Genomic DNA, 17,619 nt, shown 5'->3' with positions numbered 1-17,619 from the left:
TTTCTATATAGTCATAATTACTGGAATGACATATTAGCTAGTGAATCTTCTATTAATCATACAAAACTATTCTCAAGCCTAAGTTATTCCCATATATGTTCTAATCAAGTCTCATCATAATAGTTTTGTGAGATATTGTTTGATTTTGTTAATACATAGAAACTCCTTCTAACATCTTAAACCAATTGTCCTAGGTACCAAATATTCGCATAAAAAGATGCTCTTCATCTGAGTGCTTTGCATGCTGTCATCATATATATAAGACAAACAAAGGATGGTCCATAGGCAAACAACTCACCTCTGAAACAATGAAAATATAAATAACTTGTTCAGTTGTACAAGAAATCTTGGCAGAATCCATAAGCATATACAGGTAAGTTGTGTCTCAGTCCACTGCTGTCAAATATAAAAAATTATGCCTTAAGTCTCAAAATAATGTTTCTCTGTGAAGTCTTTTCTTTCAGAAGCAAAACAACTGCTGCAAACACATTTGCTTACCTGTTTTAAAATAGATCTTCTTTCCCCTGGCTCATTACAGTTTTTATTACTTTTTTGTACAAATTAAGAATATGACAAATTCTGCATGCATACCTCATCACTATCATGTATGTCATGGATGTGATTAAGGCAAGATTCAAACAGACCAGCAGCATGCCATCAGTTCAGGGGCTTTCTTCTCTATTTTCACCTGCTACTATCTTGGAATGTGACCCTGGGCAATTTGTGAACTTGCCGGTGAACCATTCTTTCATCTGTGAGATCTGGGATAGTCGTACTTGAAGAAGTGCATTTTATTAGATTAATAAATTCACAACATACTATTACTATAACAAATGAACTAGTAAATAACATCTTTCAACATAGGCATCCAATCGTCGGCCATCATAACAGTATTTTCTCCTGCTTCATTCTAAGCAGTGTATACTTGGCAATCTATAGTGTTTAAAATGAGGTTAGAAAACTAAGCAGTACTTTTGTCAAATATTATAGCAAGCATCTTAAAATCATCAAAGATCTTCTGTTAAAGAGCATTCTTTGTTAGAGAATAAGCCTATTTTTCTAGTTGGTCAAGGAGTGCATTAACAGTGTGTGCAGAGGTAAAGCTGCAAGCAATTATGGTTCAGGAGACCAAAGACAGGCAGAATGAACGGTTTTCCACAGAGTTCATGATAAAGAGCACTGTATCCCTGAAAAGGTTTGTTTTCTTCATGAAAAAAAGATTGCAGTGCCTATTACAAGAGTTCAATGAGACTGGGGTCTGGTACCTCCAAGAAAACTCTTCAAAAATTATTTTGGTATGGTTTCCATGCGCAGCAGGTGTTCATCACTGCAAGAAGCTCAGAAAACAACATCTCTTGCCATTCCCACACTATGTGTTTGCACTAAGAATTTTGGTTTTACTGGGTACTTTCAAGTCCCTTCCAACAAGAGATTGTGTGTATGTTACCCTGTAACTTTCTTCCCACAACTTTTCTTTATGCAAAGTTGAGCAAAATGCAATCTATTAGGCTGATGCTTTCAGTAGAGTTAAAAATATTGATATGCATTAGCTGCAATAATTAAATTTTTTAAATCCCTAATGTCTTAGAAGATCCATTAACCTTAATCAATCCAACACATCTGATTGTGCTTGCCAACTGCCCTTTTCCAAATAAAGATATATCGAGTTATATTAATAGCATCAGTAATTAAATACTAGCGTGAATGCAAAAACAAACCCTAAGAACCAAATAGCATGAACTTGGGCCACTGATTTAGTTCCAGGTCTTGCAGCAGGCTGTTCTTTGAAGTGAACCAGGCAAAACCATGAGAGTGGAACTCGGCATGTGAGTGCAAAGACAAAGTTTGAATTTTAAAACCCCCCCTTTTTTTTATTACCATGTGAAATATGTTAAGTTCCCAGTGAAAAAAAACAACTTGGGATTGAATAAACTAATCAGAAACATACCTTAGAGCCTTAGTCATAAAGAAGTTGCTTTGTTATAAAGACAAAGCAGATTTGTGGGAATGTTGCCACTTTTTATAAAGTGTCGAAAGCTGGGGTTTGTTTTAGTTTGGTTATGTGCCAGTCATGACTCAGGAACTGTTATGAAAATCAATGTGCTATTTCAAATGTTGCGAGACCTAGCCTAGATTTAGATAGTGTAGCATATTTACCTCAACAAACAAAGTCAGAGGCTGCAGAACTGAAACTAGCTGGAATGTCATTTAGGTGCTGACACTACTGAGAAAACAAAAACATGGATGGACAGTGCTAACCACTGAAAATGCCAGTGGATGGTGAGTGAAATGTTATATTCCTATCCCACAGGGCCATGCCTTCTGCTGGCAAACAGCTGTATCTGTTAGGGGAAGGGGAAAAAAAGAAAAACAATAGCAACAGAAGGTAGAACAAGTACATAAGGAAACAGCTGCCTAAACCTCTGCTTATTTGACTCCAAGATTAGTCTTTCTGTGTAGAGACAGCTATCAAAACTGTGAGTTTTTGCATGTTCTTTGATAACTGTCATAATTGGTAACTGCAACCTCATGTTTCATATCCCCTTACTCAGAACACATTAAGGGAAATCGATCATAACTCCAGCACTAACAGGGAAGTGTTCAGCAATAACAATCTGTAGCTTCTAGAGCACTTTTCTGTTTCAAAGGGCTTTGCAAATATTGATTAATTAATCTGGTTTTTGTTCAGTTCTGAGAAAGCATGCAATCCTTCCACTAAACAGTTGAGCTTTGTTATGGCTTTTAAAGCCTGAACTGTGCTGTGGGGTCAGATAAGTGAGGACGTGCAGAGGGGCAATACCAGAGTGATAGCTGCTGAAGGCATGCCATTTGGGTGGCTACAAGGAACATGTTTAACAGTGGCTGTAAATCTTTTCCTTTCTTGAGGTGCCAGATGATGCACAGAGATAAAAAAAAGCCTCATAATCTCTTTCCACAAGTTAAGTTTCCTCTTTGATGTGTTACACATAAAAGCAGGTTACTACGCTCACGCAAGGATCACAGTCATCAAGTTCCTTCTGCTACCCACACATGCTCAGAAATTACTTCTCTCTTCTGACTTTCTACGTGCACAAAAGCAAAACTTACTGTATTGGTTTATTCATTTAACCTAAAATGGATTTAATTTGTTCACAATCCCTTTGTAATGTGAAGTTTCCCTTTTCAGTCCAATTCATCAAGATGCACCTGTCTGGATGCAATCACTTGCACTGACTGCCTTCACTTAGGTAAGAATGGGACACTTGCTTTGTACCTTCTACAGCTTCTAAGAACACTGATCCTGCCTTTGTCAGCTGGAATCTGAGTGATCTGAATGATATGTATCCAAAAGTTACCCTTTTAAGAGCCTATTTACAACATCAGCTGCTGGCAACTAAACCAAATTTCTTAATTTGAAATGCGTAGTACACTCATTATATACTTCAAGTATACATAGTTGTAATGGAGCCCTGCCAATGATACTTTCTGAGCAATTGCATATATTGCATGCCTGCTTTGATAACAGTAGTGAATCTGGCACTAGACGTTACAGAGCAGATTTTTCAGGGTTTGGGTGGAAGACAGAGCCTGGGACGCCTTAGCTAGACTATAGAAGATTTTTTTCCTCTCTCTCCGGTATGTTAAGGAAAAGCATCTTAAAGAGGAGGAACGCATTAAGTCATTTCAGTGGGGAAAAAGAGACAGAGGGAGAAAGAACTTTATATAGTTTAGAAATCTCTGCCAAGTTGCTTGCTGAAGAAGCTTCTGCAGACACACTTTGTAAGCAAAGATTCCTTGGACTCTAGCAGGGGACTGAACATTTTTGCAAAGATGTACATCTTTACACTGCAGGACAGCGTTCACATTATTTACTGAGAAATGTCTGGCTGCCTGCCAAGCTGAAAAACACTCCCTTGCTAGCATTTCAGCTAAAGAAAAAAATGAAGTAAAATAAATACCTCAATATTACTCTATTACAGTGTTTAGACTCTACCCTTCAGATAGAAAAATGAAATTTATTACAACAATAAATGACCCCCTAAAGATCTGAAAACTGCCAGGGCTCTCTGTCTCTTCCTTTCTAATGAAGGTTTGCAATTTCACCAAAGTCAAGAAGTTGTGAATGTACCAATAGATCATGCCTGTGCATACATATGCAATGTGTATGGAGGAGTGACATGCTTTAATTGTATTTTTAATGGGAAAGATCAAATAATTCCATAAAATATGTTACAGGTCTCATGACTGATGATTTCATTTCAAACAAGGCAAATTAAAAATGAGACTGAGAGCACAGGGAACCTGTGAAATTACTCACTGTTGCATATGCAGATTTATGCATAGATCTGATACTTATGTTTGGTGTGGACTGAATGTGCATGTGGCATGGATCTTTCCTATTATTTGTATTTTTCTAAACTAACACCAATCAACAAAAATGCAATTTCTGCATTCTTAAAAAATGCTTGAGGAATTGAACATAGTTATCACTGGGAATTTTTTCTTATAGTATCTGGGAGTTTTATTTTACATATAGAATTCTACTGCAGGTGCACTTGTATGTTAACCAGTGGATCTGTAATTTGCAGATGAAGAACAGAAAAGTATGTACTCTTTAATACTTTACGTCATATCTGAGTTCCACTCTTCACCAGCAACAAGAAATGTCTTCACTCACACAAGTTAATTCACAAGCTGTATTTAAACATTTTCTTCATGCCTCTTGTTCAAGATCTAAGATATAATGAACAGTATAGCTCTAGGCTAGGCCACACAAGCACAGGTTCATAGATATTAAGAAAAGCAGGAACTGTTGTGACACCTTAACTTGATCTTCTGGCATCTAGGTTTTCTGGTTATACAGCAAATCTTTCAAGCTTCCTTGGTTACCACTGTCTCTGCTATGATAACTGTTCAATACCACAGATATTGTTGGGCAGTATCTTACAAGTGCTGCTTGTGTTTCAATGTATTGAGCCTTAAAATCACTGACCTTTGGGATATGTAGTTTGAACCGCAGTCACACCTGGATTATAGCTACTAGCCTTTACTACTTAAAAATCTCTAACAGAACTGCCATTTTCCTTTTTTGACTTAGTATCTGGTCTCAAGCCAGACATGCATGTGTGAGATACATCTTGATATGTGTGAAGCCATATTTGAAACCTCCAGGGTCTCAAGGATTGTTGACTTGAAGGTATTTGCTTCTCCTAGGGAACAGAGAATATAGGCAAAAGCAGGATTTCTTTTGGATTTTACTATTCTCAAATACATGCACTGAATGTACACTTACATACACTGTCTTTATGTTGTAAATTTGTATATAGGTAGCAGTTTTCCTGGGACAATGTGGGTCTGTATAAACACGTCCTTTATTGATGGGCAGGCCAGTGTTATCATAGAATCATTACGGTTGGAAAAGACCTCTAAGATCATCAGGTCCAACCGTCAACCCACCACCACCCTGGCCTCCTAAACCATGACCTGAAGTGCCTCATCAACATGTTTTTTGAACACCTCCAGGGATGGTGACTCCACCACCTCTCTGGGCAGCCTCTTCCAATGCCTGACCACTCTTTCATTAAAGACATTTTCCCTAATATCCAATCTAAACCTGCCCTGATGCAGCTTGAGGCCATTTCTTCTCATCTAGTAACTTGGGAGAAGAGACCAACACCCACCTTGCTATAACATCCTTTCAGGTAGTTGCAGAGAGTGATAAGGTCTCCCTTCAGCCTCCTTTTCTCCAGACTATTGGGCTGAAGTCAAACAGCTTTAGATATAAGCTGGATTGTCAAGTGTAAAACAGGTATTTGGCACAAATGAGACATCACAATAACACATCCTTTTTTGTCTATACCCTTTCTTTGGGTAGAAAACGAGTGTACAGTCCCATGCTGTGCTCTTCTTGCTGCTTGTCATGTTGATATAAAGCATCAGAAAAAATAAACCATTTCAATAGTTTTCTTGTTACATAAAGAACTTCTGATTAAAGACATTTCTGCTCCCATGACAGTGACATCACAAGCTGTAACCCCTAATTGTATGAATCCTCAGATTTTGCCTTTTAATTTTGTATTGGCAGAGTAGAGAAATATGAATGTGTGTATGAAGGGGGAAGGGACTGAGCTCTGCAGCTTCTAGGAAGCAGGAGCAGCAAATGAGAAACCCACCCAGTTGTTTTCAATATATGGTTCTTACGAAAGAAACTACATTGTGGGATAAATGCTCAGGCCATTGTTTCATTTTTAACCCATTCCTCACTCAGATGAAATCCTATTAAAGTAGATTGAAGTTTCCCAGAGTGAAAAAACATGTTCTGATTTTTGGAAAAGGATCAAAATTTGGCTGGCAAATCCATTGCATCACAGAATCAGAATGGCAGGGGCAGGAAGGGACCTCTGGAGATCACCATGTCCAACCCCTGTGCTTGAGCAGGGACAACCAGGGCAGGGTGCACAAGACCATGTCTAGGCGGGGTTTGAATGTCTCCAGGGAAGGGACCCCACAGCCTCCCTGGGCAGCCTGTGCCCCTGCTCTGGCACCTGCACAGGGAAGGAGTTTTTCCTCATATTCAGGTAGAACTTCCCGTGTTCCAGCTTGTGCCCATTGCCCCTTGTCCTGTCATTGGGCATCACTGAAAATCGTCCAGCCCCATCCTCTTGACACCCAACCTTCAGATATTTATAGGCATTGATGAGATCCCCCCTCAGTCTTCTCTTCTCCAGGCTGAACAAACCCAGGTCTCTCAGCCTTTCCTCATAAGGGAGATGCTCCAGTCCCCTGATCATCTTGGCACCTCTCCACTGGACTCTCTCCAGCAGTTCCCTGTCCTTCTTGACCTAAGGAGCCCAGAACTGGACACAGCACTCCAGATGTGGCCTCACTAGGGTGGAGTAGAGGGGCAGGATAACCTCCCTCAACCTGCTGGCCACAATCCTTTTAATGCACCCCAGGATACCCTTGGCCTTCTTGGCCACAAGAGCACGGTGCTGGCTCATGGTCAGCTTGCTGCCCACCAGCACTCCCAGGGCCTTCTCAGCAGAGCCGCTTTCCAGCAGGTCAGCCCCCAACCTGTACTGGTGCATGGGTTGTTCCTCCCCAGGTGCAGGACCTTACACTTGCTCTTGTTGAATTTCATGAGGTTCCCCTCGGCCCAGTTCTCCAGCCTGTCCAGGTCTCGATGGATGGCAGCACAGCCTTCTGGTGCATCACCCCCTTCTCCCAGTTTGGTACCATCGGTAAACTTGCTGAGGGTACACTCTGTCCCTTCTTCCAGGTCATTGGTGAATATGTTGAACAGGGCTGGACCCAGCACAGACCCCTGGAGAGCACCACTAGTTATGGGCCAAACTCTGCCCCATTGATCACAACCCTCTCAGCTCTGGTATTCAACCAGTTCTCTATCCACCTCACTGTCCTCTCATCTAAGCCACACTTCCTGAGCTTGCCTATGAGGATGTTATGGGAGACAGTGTCAAAAGCCTTGCTGAAGTCAAGGTAAACAACACCCACGGCTCTCCCTTCAGCAGAGCTCTGTTCGATGAAGCAGAGGTCTTTTTTATTAAACAGATTTTACCAGATAGGATCCTTTTTCAATATATGATGCCATACAGTATGGCAAATAGTATTCTTATATCCCCAAACTTATATAGCAAAAGTTACTTTAATATGCCAAGCACAGCAGCTGTAAGGATCGTGGTCTTTACAGGCAGAATGTAAACTTAAACATTGATAATTATTTGTAATAATATGTATTTCTATACCGTGATGGTATAACTAAGAATAACTGCAGAAAATATAAAATTGTTGTGTGCTGCTTGCAACTTAAATCTGTATGGGAAATGAGCCCTCCCAAGACAAGAGCTTTGACATCCACACATTCAAGTTTGGTCCTAAAATACATAAATCATGGCATTCTGGCTACTGAATCATAGAAGACAATAAGCAAATGCAGTGCAAAAGGATCACAAAGAGTAACATTATCTGAAGCAGTAAGGATTTAGAGAGAAAATTCAAATTAATTTCTGCCATTGCGTGGGTGGATTAATTTCTGGGTTTGATTTTTCCGAGTTGTGACATGTTTGTGATGCTTTCTTGAAAATTTTTTAGCTTAAACAATAACTTATAATACCTCCTAAATGAAACATTTTCATTTCCGACAGATGGTTTTGCAGGAAAATTGCATGTAGGAAAACATCATTAACAATAAAATTCCCAATCCATTTTGTATTTTAGTCCTGCTGAGAGCAGGTTATCATTTGAACTTTCATCCCACTGCCTGAGCACACTGGTTATATGTTTATTTAACCTATTTCTTAGCACAATGCATAAGAGAACTGAATATGAAGGAGAATTGCTTATAAATTATATTACATTCTTTTTAGTTGCATCTGTTGTGTTTCTCACTTTGTGATTGCAACGGGCAAAAACTGCTCTGGACAAAAAAGAATAGGCATGTATAAATAAATCACGTTTTCTATATTTCGTCTCTTTGATTGTAAAACTCAAAACTCAGGTCTCCATTTTTATCAACTGCAGTGGGGTTTTATAGAATCATAGAATGGTTTAGGTTGGAAGGGACCCATAGTTTCATAGTTTCTAAGAACTGTGGTCAGCTGACCTAGTTGTAAAACCAGAAAATATGGATTATGTCTTGTTGCATATGCATTTTTAGATTACTCTCTTTTATTATTTGAAGAATGAATCTAAAAGTTAGTCCCTCTGTTTTTTGTGCAACACATGGTATGCCCTTTGCCCTTTTAATGTTGGGTAATAGAGTAATACATTTGAAGCATAATCTAAAAGTTTTGACAGATGACATTTCAGATTTTCTGGAAAAGAGCAACACGGCAGTACTGACTGTTAGTTTTAAGTCCACTTCACTTTAGAGTTCATACATCCTGTCTTCCAGTTACTCTGTTATTTGCAGCTTTATGATTTATGTACTTATCTGAATATAGTCTTTTGATAGTAACAAAAGGCTCAGTATAACTAACTGCCACAAATCTCCTAGGGGCTTTTGCTCAATTTTGCCGTGACATTTAAGACTTGGTCAATCCAAGACAAGCTCCATTTGTTTAATTTCCATCTTGTTTATTCCTTATAATAAAGTCATGTTCTTTATACCTCCAATAAGGTTAAAGGAGAAATCCCAGTTGTACTAAAGACAACTGGGATCTTCTGCTGGAGAACTTGTGTATGTTCTTCTATTTTAGAAGAATAAAATTTTGTGTAGGATTTTCTTTTCTTTCTCTTGCCTTCCCAAGTTTTTGTTTATCACTAGTATGCAACAGGATCCTTTTGTTGTTCACAAATTTATGCTGCTCTGTAAACAATAAACACACAGGCTAGCATCATAATCGAAGAAAACCATGTGTGTTTCGTTTGTTACCTGTAAAAATCATCAGACACCTTTAGGTCTTCCCTGGAGATATCACTTTCTGACACTTTGAGTTTAGGCACATTTTCTCCTGGAGTAGGGATGATCTGATTTGCAATGGATTTATCTGGACATTGCATGTTCCATTTTACTAATTCATTCTAACCTTATTAGGCACCTGTTTATTTGAGAGACAGTGAAAAAGCATAGAAGGCAAAACTCAGTACAAAAAGAATGGCATGGGAGGACAAAAGAAGAGCAAAATATGAATGAGTGGTACAAAAAATAAGTCTTTTAAAAGAAATAGAATCTTTAAATCTGCTTATTCCTTTCCTACCAGTACCTACATTTATGCAAGGCCACTGCAAACTGTGAATGAAGATCTAAAGGATAACTTGCTTGCTTACATTGGATTGGTGGTGGAAAATCAAGCTCCAGAAAAATTGCTGAATATGGGACTCACTCTTTTACCAGCCCATTTTTGGGCAAGGGCCTTCTGTACATACTAACTGCCATAAAATTGTCTTTAGTAGGAAAAAAAAATATTAAGCCATATCCTGGACTGTTTGCTGGCTCCTTTGCTCTATAAAGCTTTCTGAGTTGGCAGCTAAGATTCCTCTGGCAAGAGGGAATCCCTGGCTGAGGTAGAGCTGGCTTAGAGCCACCTTGCCTACCAATTGTGCCAACTGGTATTAAGAAAGAGATCTGGAATATTGTCCTTCAAAACTGAATCTCCCACGGAAACACAGAGACTTGCATGATTTTTTTTTTAAATAGATCTGAATCTTCATGGCTCATCTTCTCCCTGTGCATATGTCCTAAGCATGTGTTTATATGCTGTGCATTTGAAAGGACTCTTTCAGCGGAGTTGTGATTTTGCAGCATTTAATATATTAAATTTCTTTAGAGTATTTATCTTTTCTTTTTGTGAAGAGTTGTTTCTCCCTTTATGTGAGTGTTTGTCTATTACTATGAAGAAACTGGGTATGTTTCCTTTGGGAAAACTCATGCTGATCCCAGGTAGAAATTTGTTTACAGTTCCTTTCTAAGCCCTATCCATCTTAATATTTTATTTTTAATAACTGTAGTCTATTACAAGATGTTGATTCAAACACAATGAAGAGTAAGGAGGTTTGCTTTGGGGTTTTCTTTTTACATAGGGATTTAATGACAAATTCAAATTCCTTTATTTTGAACCCATAACATAGTATCTGAGCCCACAAAGATAGAAAATAATAATCTTAACATCTTTCTGTATAATCCAGAAGCACATAAAACTGACCAAAAGCAAAGAGCTTTGTTTGAAAAATATAAGTACTAAACCTTGTATTATTAATACCTTATGTCAGGAGCTGAAATCACATTATATATAGTTTGTGAGTTTACTATGGTATATGTAACGGGAATCATTGTTACAACAGATAACATGTAAAAGATTGCAACAACCAGCCACATAATAGTATATAATTTATCCTTTATAATTGCTTTCTGTTTTGTCATAAATAACTTTATTGTTTGTTATTTTGCAATATATATGGTTTTGTTTTAAAGTTTCGTTGATATTTTGAACCTGACAAAGATCGAGTACTTTTATTTTACCAGCAGCGGTCAACCTGACTATGTGCAGGCAAACTGTTACGTGGCCATTAAGTTACTGCAGGTAACAAGTTTGAGAATTTCAAGTGTTTGTGTGTATTTGTCATTGAGATTCAAAAGGCATTTTGAAGGTGGCATTTTCAAGTACCAGATGTTGTGAAAGATATCGCCTTTTAAGTGTAAACCTGTGTCCCTCCAGCAAGGAGACAGCAATAGAGAGAATTTCCAACTTCAGATGACCCCCAAATAAAAGCTCTCTAAACTGGTTTTCTAAACTACATTTATTTACTAGACTAATACCTTCCTCAACCCCGCCCTGTTTTAAATAGCCTCCAGGTTTCACTCAGCATCCTGGTGTCATATCAAGAGCCACTTCTCCTCCTTGGGGCTGTTCAGACTCTGCATCAATGTATTACAACCACACTAAGAATTTTCCTGACAGTACAGCATTGCCACTGTAGTAGCACTAGAGCTAAATTTGGTCAGTGCAGGTACGGTAGAGATAAATTTCAGTTCAAATAATTTAACTTCGAATTACCAGCTTTTTCTTTCAGAGTTGAGCCTGTGGCATTACTGTACTCTATCCTAGCTTGCAGGTTAGTGGTTTACCACTAATCTTTCTTTCAGTATCCCCCAACTGAGCCATTTAATTACACTTCTTGCTCTCTGATGGCCAGTCTGACCAGGCTGTAGAGAATGGACTCACATATTAGTGTCTTATGTTCTATAAATATCTTATGATGTTATTACTTTGTAACCTGGATAAACTAATTTGTTCTGCTGATGTATCTACTGTGAAAGGTAGAAAGATTGTGGCACGTTATACCATGAGATCATTGGGCCAGATCTTCATCCTGAATGTTGATGTAGCTCCATTTATACAACATACTTTTTCCTGATCTATGTTGTTGTTGTTTGTTTTTTTTCTATTCCATCTTAAATTCAGACACTGGTAAAGTTATTGCTTATGATTTGGGCTTTGATGCATTCTGGTAACAGAGGTGAAAAATTTCTTCCTTCTTACCAACCCCTGAGGCACTTTATCCTTTATGACATGTCAAGTGAAGCCCAAAGTGCCAAGGACCAAATCTGGGTGTTGTGGAAGATAAAAATCTGTTAGAGATATCAGTCTAGAATAATTTTGTAGTGGAGCCATAGGGCAGGTAAAAGGAGTGTGCCTGTATAGATATATTAATTTTAAAAAGCAAGAAATGTGAACTTCTTGTATATAGTATTTTAGAACTTTGATAATTATTTCCAAGTACAGGGGCAAACATATTGTGCCATTAACCTGGACAACACTTTGTGCAGAGAAGTCCTTGTAACCATAGCTAAAGGTAACATGGCCCATTTCCAGCTACTTAATGGAAGGTTTCTTAGTGTTCATTACAGGTATATTTGTAGTTTGTTGGGTTTGTACTGGTCCAAATTTTAAAAATCTTTACATACTAATTGTGGGCATAAATAAACTTTTTCTAATTAAGCAGTCAAAACCTGTAGAAACCTGTAGAAAAAAGGGGGGCAATGGTAAGATTTTCTTTACACTGCCTTCTCTCTTTCACATGAAGACATGACCTACTCTTTAATATCTTCTGCCAGTCTTTTGAATTAAAGATGTCTTTGTAGTTTTAAGGTGATTTTAAATGTCCCAATCCATTAAAACATTTATCATTAATATTCCAGCCAAATAGTCCTCTTTGTGATTAAAATAGTTTAAAATGTTGTCTAATGGACCCAGAAGGGTAACTTCACTGTGCATTTCATCTTTGTCAAGTTTTTATATTCTGTGTATTATTCTTCGCAATTACACAGCCAGAAGCCTGTTATATTCCCTTTGCAGAGCTGTTTGACTGAGAAGAAATGAAAATGAAAGGGAGAGATTGAATTTTTGGATTAATACTAGCTACAGATCATCTGTGTTGGATTAAAAAAAAAAATCCTGATATCTGGGTCAAGAGGTTGGGAATGAGATACGGAATTGTTCATATGAGGCTGTAGGATCAAATCAGTTTGACCCAAGTTGGTTGCATTCGATGATTGTTACTATTTGGTAATCTTTCGGAAACAAGCTAATGGGAAAATGACTATATAATAAAAAGCTGAACCAAGCTATCTCTGCCTACTTATATTCTATTTCAAAAGAAAAAAAATATATGTCAGGGATGTAGCTAAAGCTTACTGCACTCCAGTGCTTACAATGGCCAAAATGTTGTTGAGCACACAACATATATGGATTGGATATTTTATTAGGGATGTGAACTCATTTTTTAAAAAGTACATGTTTAAGTGGAATCATAAATTAAATTTTAAAAAATCTGTAATGAAAGTATGTGTTTGGTATGCTTGATACAGAAGAGTGCAGGAATATTTATTTGCTGATCAAATATCAGTTTTTATTGGGCAAATATGTATTTACATTTGTAATGACTTTGATGAAAGTGTTTAACCCAGACAAGTCCAAGACAGATTTTCAGTTTCTCCAAATATTTAGATTTATAACATTTGTTTGTAAATTATCCACCAACTTCATGATAGGAATGATACAATGCACAAGTGAAATCTTCTGTGTATGGCATCTGTGTATATCTTTTTGTCAAAAACTGTAAGTTTAAAAAGCAGCTAGTGCAGTGCAAGAGCTACAAGAGGAGTGGATGACATCATTGTGCTGGAAAAGATTTTGAGAAATGAGACCTTATACCTTTGTGTGAAAACATCAAAGGATAGGGAAGATGGTGAATGCTGAACAGGTTTCAGGTTTATTTGATTATATTTGTGACTTTTTCAAATTTCTTTTAAAACGTGCTGAGTTTCGCTGTTTTGCTAGCAGTTCAGGACCAAATAACCATGGTTTGATTGTAGGCTTTTTTGTTGCTGTTCTACTGACTTAGTGCAGAGGCATTTATCAATCTAAGGTTTGAAATTAACTTCAAAATGCAAAAAAAGGGACAGTTTAACCCAGGGAAAAGGAGCCTGTAAGCATATTTTCTAACATAAAAGGAATGATAGGGTCTGAATCATATTGGGAAGATGGTTAAATGTCTAGAAAGAAATTGCCAGATATGATGTTATGCAGCTTGAAACTTTTCTGGAATTTATTTCAAATGATCCATTTTCTCTAGCAATATTTTTTTGAGAGATTTTTTATGTCAGCTGATTTTCTTCAGTTTATAACATTAAATTAAAATTTAACACTTTACTAACATGAGCAGAAATATTATGACTAAAATTATGGTTTATAACATAAAAAGTTTAAGCAGTATTGCAGAGAAACATGAATTATTATCCTTGATCTGTTGTTTACTCCTCATTCTTTCACTGGCTTTTAAATCAAATTCCTCAGATCTATCCTCTTTATCTCCCATCCCCCCAAATCATGACAATATGTTCCAGCAATCATCCCAGATGTGTGCAGTACTCAGAAATTAAACTGTAACATTTTGGCTCATTGCCATAAAATAATGTCAGGTTAGGATGAAGATTCTTTATCACTTTGAAAACAAAACTGACCTGAGATCTTCATGACTGGATATTCCAATCTGACCCCAGCACCTGAGTAAGTTGCCACATATTCAAACCATATTGTTAATTTCTCTACTTGATTTTTATCTCCTTGGGTCAAGAATCTTGTGTTGTTACATGCCTGTATAATAATCAGCATAATACCAGTTGCATACCATTCTGCTCAGATAATGTGATGAATTTGATTTTTTTTATCTGTTCATCATCTTCTATGCAAAAAATTTAAACATGGATCATAACCTGTATCTACCAGCAAAAAAACCCTCAACAGCAGTATCTTATTTATAACTTGACATGGCCCAGAGCGTAGAAGTAAAGATTGCAATTTAAGGCAAGAAGAAACTGGATCTTGGCTGATTACAACAAAAGATCTGGCATGCCAAGCTGTAGTTTTGCTAAAAATCTAAGTAATATTACTTCTTGCTTGATAATGAATGGGCAATGTCCCTCCACATCCCCCCCACCCCAATGTCATTTTGCTGATGTTTCTGCCGCCTTTCAAAAAAATCTATGAGTGACTGCAAGGTGCTACCTTTGTGGAATACATTCCCAGTAGGATGCTGCTAGTGCTCTCCCAGTACGGCTTCTCTTTTACTATTTTAATTTGTTATTTCAAGGGAAGTGAAATTTCCACCTGTTTACTCATACTCAGAGTTTTCTTGCTCATGTATTGCCACAAAGTCTCTGTTGCCTACTGACAGGTGTTGCCCACAAACCTGCATGCCATCTAAGTCAGTTTTTGTTGATTGATGTCATTCACCTCTTTGTAATGATCCTTTTGAGTGCTGAGAGTTGTCCTATTGTTTTGTATGCTGTTGAATCACAGTGAAACCTGTAGCAAAAAAACCTCCAAACAAACGTGAAAATGTATGTCTGGTTCTGCAGCTGAGGTTTTAGTGTCTTCAACATTTGCATTTATCATAAAGTTTATAGGCAATGCTGTGTATATATGTGGTATATTGGACAGATTCATTCCCTAAATCAATAGGTAAATTGAAAAATTCGGGGTAATACTATTAAGCTATACTTCATACTACAGCTTAATCTGCTGTGATGTATGATCAGAAGAGTTAGCTTTGAAGAACTGCTTGGCTTTTCCTCTTGTTAACTGATATATATTAGCCAATGCTAAATATTAGTTATATAGTTAAATATAGTAAATATAAATATAGTTAAATATTTTGTCCTACTCAGAATCAAAATGCTGGTATTTCTGCCCCTTTCTGGTTCAGTGGATGAGATGTAGCTGTAAGAATTCCTTATTTTTGTTTTCTACTAAAGAGTTGGAAAATTAGAAACTTGGAAAATTAGAAGTTCTATCCCTCATACGTTACCTGCTGTTATATGTTCTCATGGTTTAAGAAATAGCAGTAACTCTTTCCTTACTAGTTTAAGGTATTTTCACTCTATCAGTGACACATCACATTATGTTAAGTGATTTGAAAATGTGTGGCATCTGAGTGTCTTGCACAAGTTTATTATTTCCATTTCATGGGTAGAGCTTCAGCTGGTACAGCCAGCAGGTTGTCAAAAGGGCTATGTTGCTTTTTGGTTTTTCTTAAAGATTTTTACGTTTAGTTTATAGTCTTAATGGCTTTCAAAAAGTCTTCTGAAATAGCAGGCTCTTTATGGCCTCCTCCTTATGCTGTTTTACACTAGATTTGCTCTACAGGCTTATACAGCACAGCTCAAAATCTGAAAAAATTTGTGTTACTGCTAAAATACAATTAAATTTACATTTTGCATACATCATTGGCTTTGTCATTGCAATAAAGTGATGTCATCTATGTAATTTATTATATTCTTCTTGCTCAGTGCCTGGATTTTTCACTCGTTATGTCTGGAAATAGTTAACATATTAGAAACTGCTCTCATATTTGGCAGATATTGGACAAATCATATATTTTTCCAGCTTTTCAGCAGAGGTAATTAATCTGTATGGAGTGCAATTTTGCTAGCTTTAGCACCTGAGCTCATTCAAGCATTTCTGCCGAGTCATGTATTGTATTACAGTGACATACATTCAGGAAGACTTTTTGTTGTGACACTAAAACCAGTTTTCCTCATGGGATTCACATAATGTTCTCAGTCATGATTTAAGGAATGTGAGGGAACTGATGTACAATGTTGTGAAAATTCTGACACATGCTATTTTTTGCCCTTTATATTGTCTCATATAATGAAGTCACAACTTTCATCATAATATTAATAAATATAAGATTTTACTAAAATAGAGGTAATATGTGCAACTGTAATAAAATAGGTATACATTTTTGAGTTGATTTCCAAGTTAGAAAAGTGGGCAATTAGTGCAACGTTGCCATACATGTCAGTAGGTGTGAATCTTACACTGCTCATAGTGGATTTTTGTCAAATCCAGAGGGCACAACAACTACTTTATAAAGAAATTGAAATTACAGCCCAGACTGTGTTTTCTACAGCCAGCATGTCTGGTTTTGTTTGAAAGAGCTGCTAAGAAATCCTTTAACTGATGGCTCTGTTTCAGGGTCTATTGGGTTACTTCATTGGAAGGAAACTGCAAGGCTGAACCTCATAACCTCTACTACAAATGAAGGCAGTATTCTGTCATCTTTTCCAAATAGCAGAATTTCTGAGTGTGACTGTGTTGCTTCATCATGTCTTTCAGAGAAAAACCATTTGATTTGAACACTGAGTGTAGCTTAAATAAGCCTTCAAGCCATCACAAAGAAATTCAGAAATATTTGGGAATGATTACTTGGTTCAGATATATATATACACACACACACCCCTATACATACATTATACGTATACTATGTATACCTTAAATTTTTTATATATACATATTTGAACTCTTTGACTCAGACATTGCATATTTGAGTAGACTTGTTCCTTCTCTATTGAGAAAAGCTGAAGTGTTGGAAGCATTCTCTAGGCTGTGAACAAATATTGTAAGACAGGCTGGACACTATATAGTTAACTATAGTTAACTATATAACTATATAGTAACTATATAACTCTATAGTTATATCTTGAGAATTAATTTGTGAACATTTATTTGATGATTACTTTTTTCATTACATCTTTTTGGACACTGAGAAGAAGATATGACTGGAGGCTGACAATTCAAAGATCATTAGGTCCGGATTCTGGCCAGTCAAAAT

The 17,619-nt window shown here is 37.1% G+C and overlaps 1 long non-coding RNA gene across 1 annotated transcript in view; it reads left to right on the top strand.

Annotated features, from left to right (window-relative positions):
* The window catches only part of LOC135315738 (uncharacterized), a 68,870-nt gene that overhangs the window by 1,876 nt on the left and 49,375 nt on the right, over window positions 1–17,619 (top strand). The window contains exons 3-4 of the long non-coding RNA XR_010375230.1: window positions 195–373; window positions 3,167–3,227. This is a non-coding gene — a long non-coding RNA (uncharacterized LOC135315738). The remainder of the gene's footprint in view (window positions 1–194; window positions 374–3,166; window positions 3,228–17,619) is intronic.

Source organism: Phalacrocorax carbo, chromosome 14 (genome assembly GCF_963921805.1).
Source record: "Phalacrocorax carbo chromosome 14, bPhaCar2.1, whole genome shotgun sequence".
NCBI lineage: Eukaryota > Metazoa > Chordata > Aves > Suliformes > Phalacrocoracidae > Phalacrocorax > Phalacrocorax carbo.
Note: the sequence above shows the minus strand (reverse complement) of the source record. Positions and strands in the feature narration are given on the sequence as shown.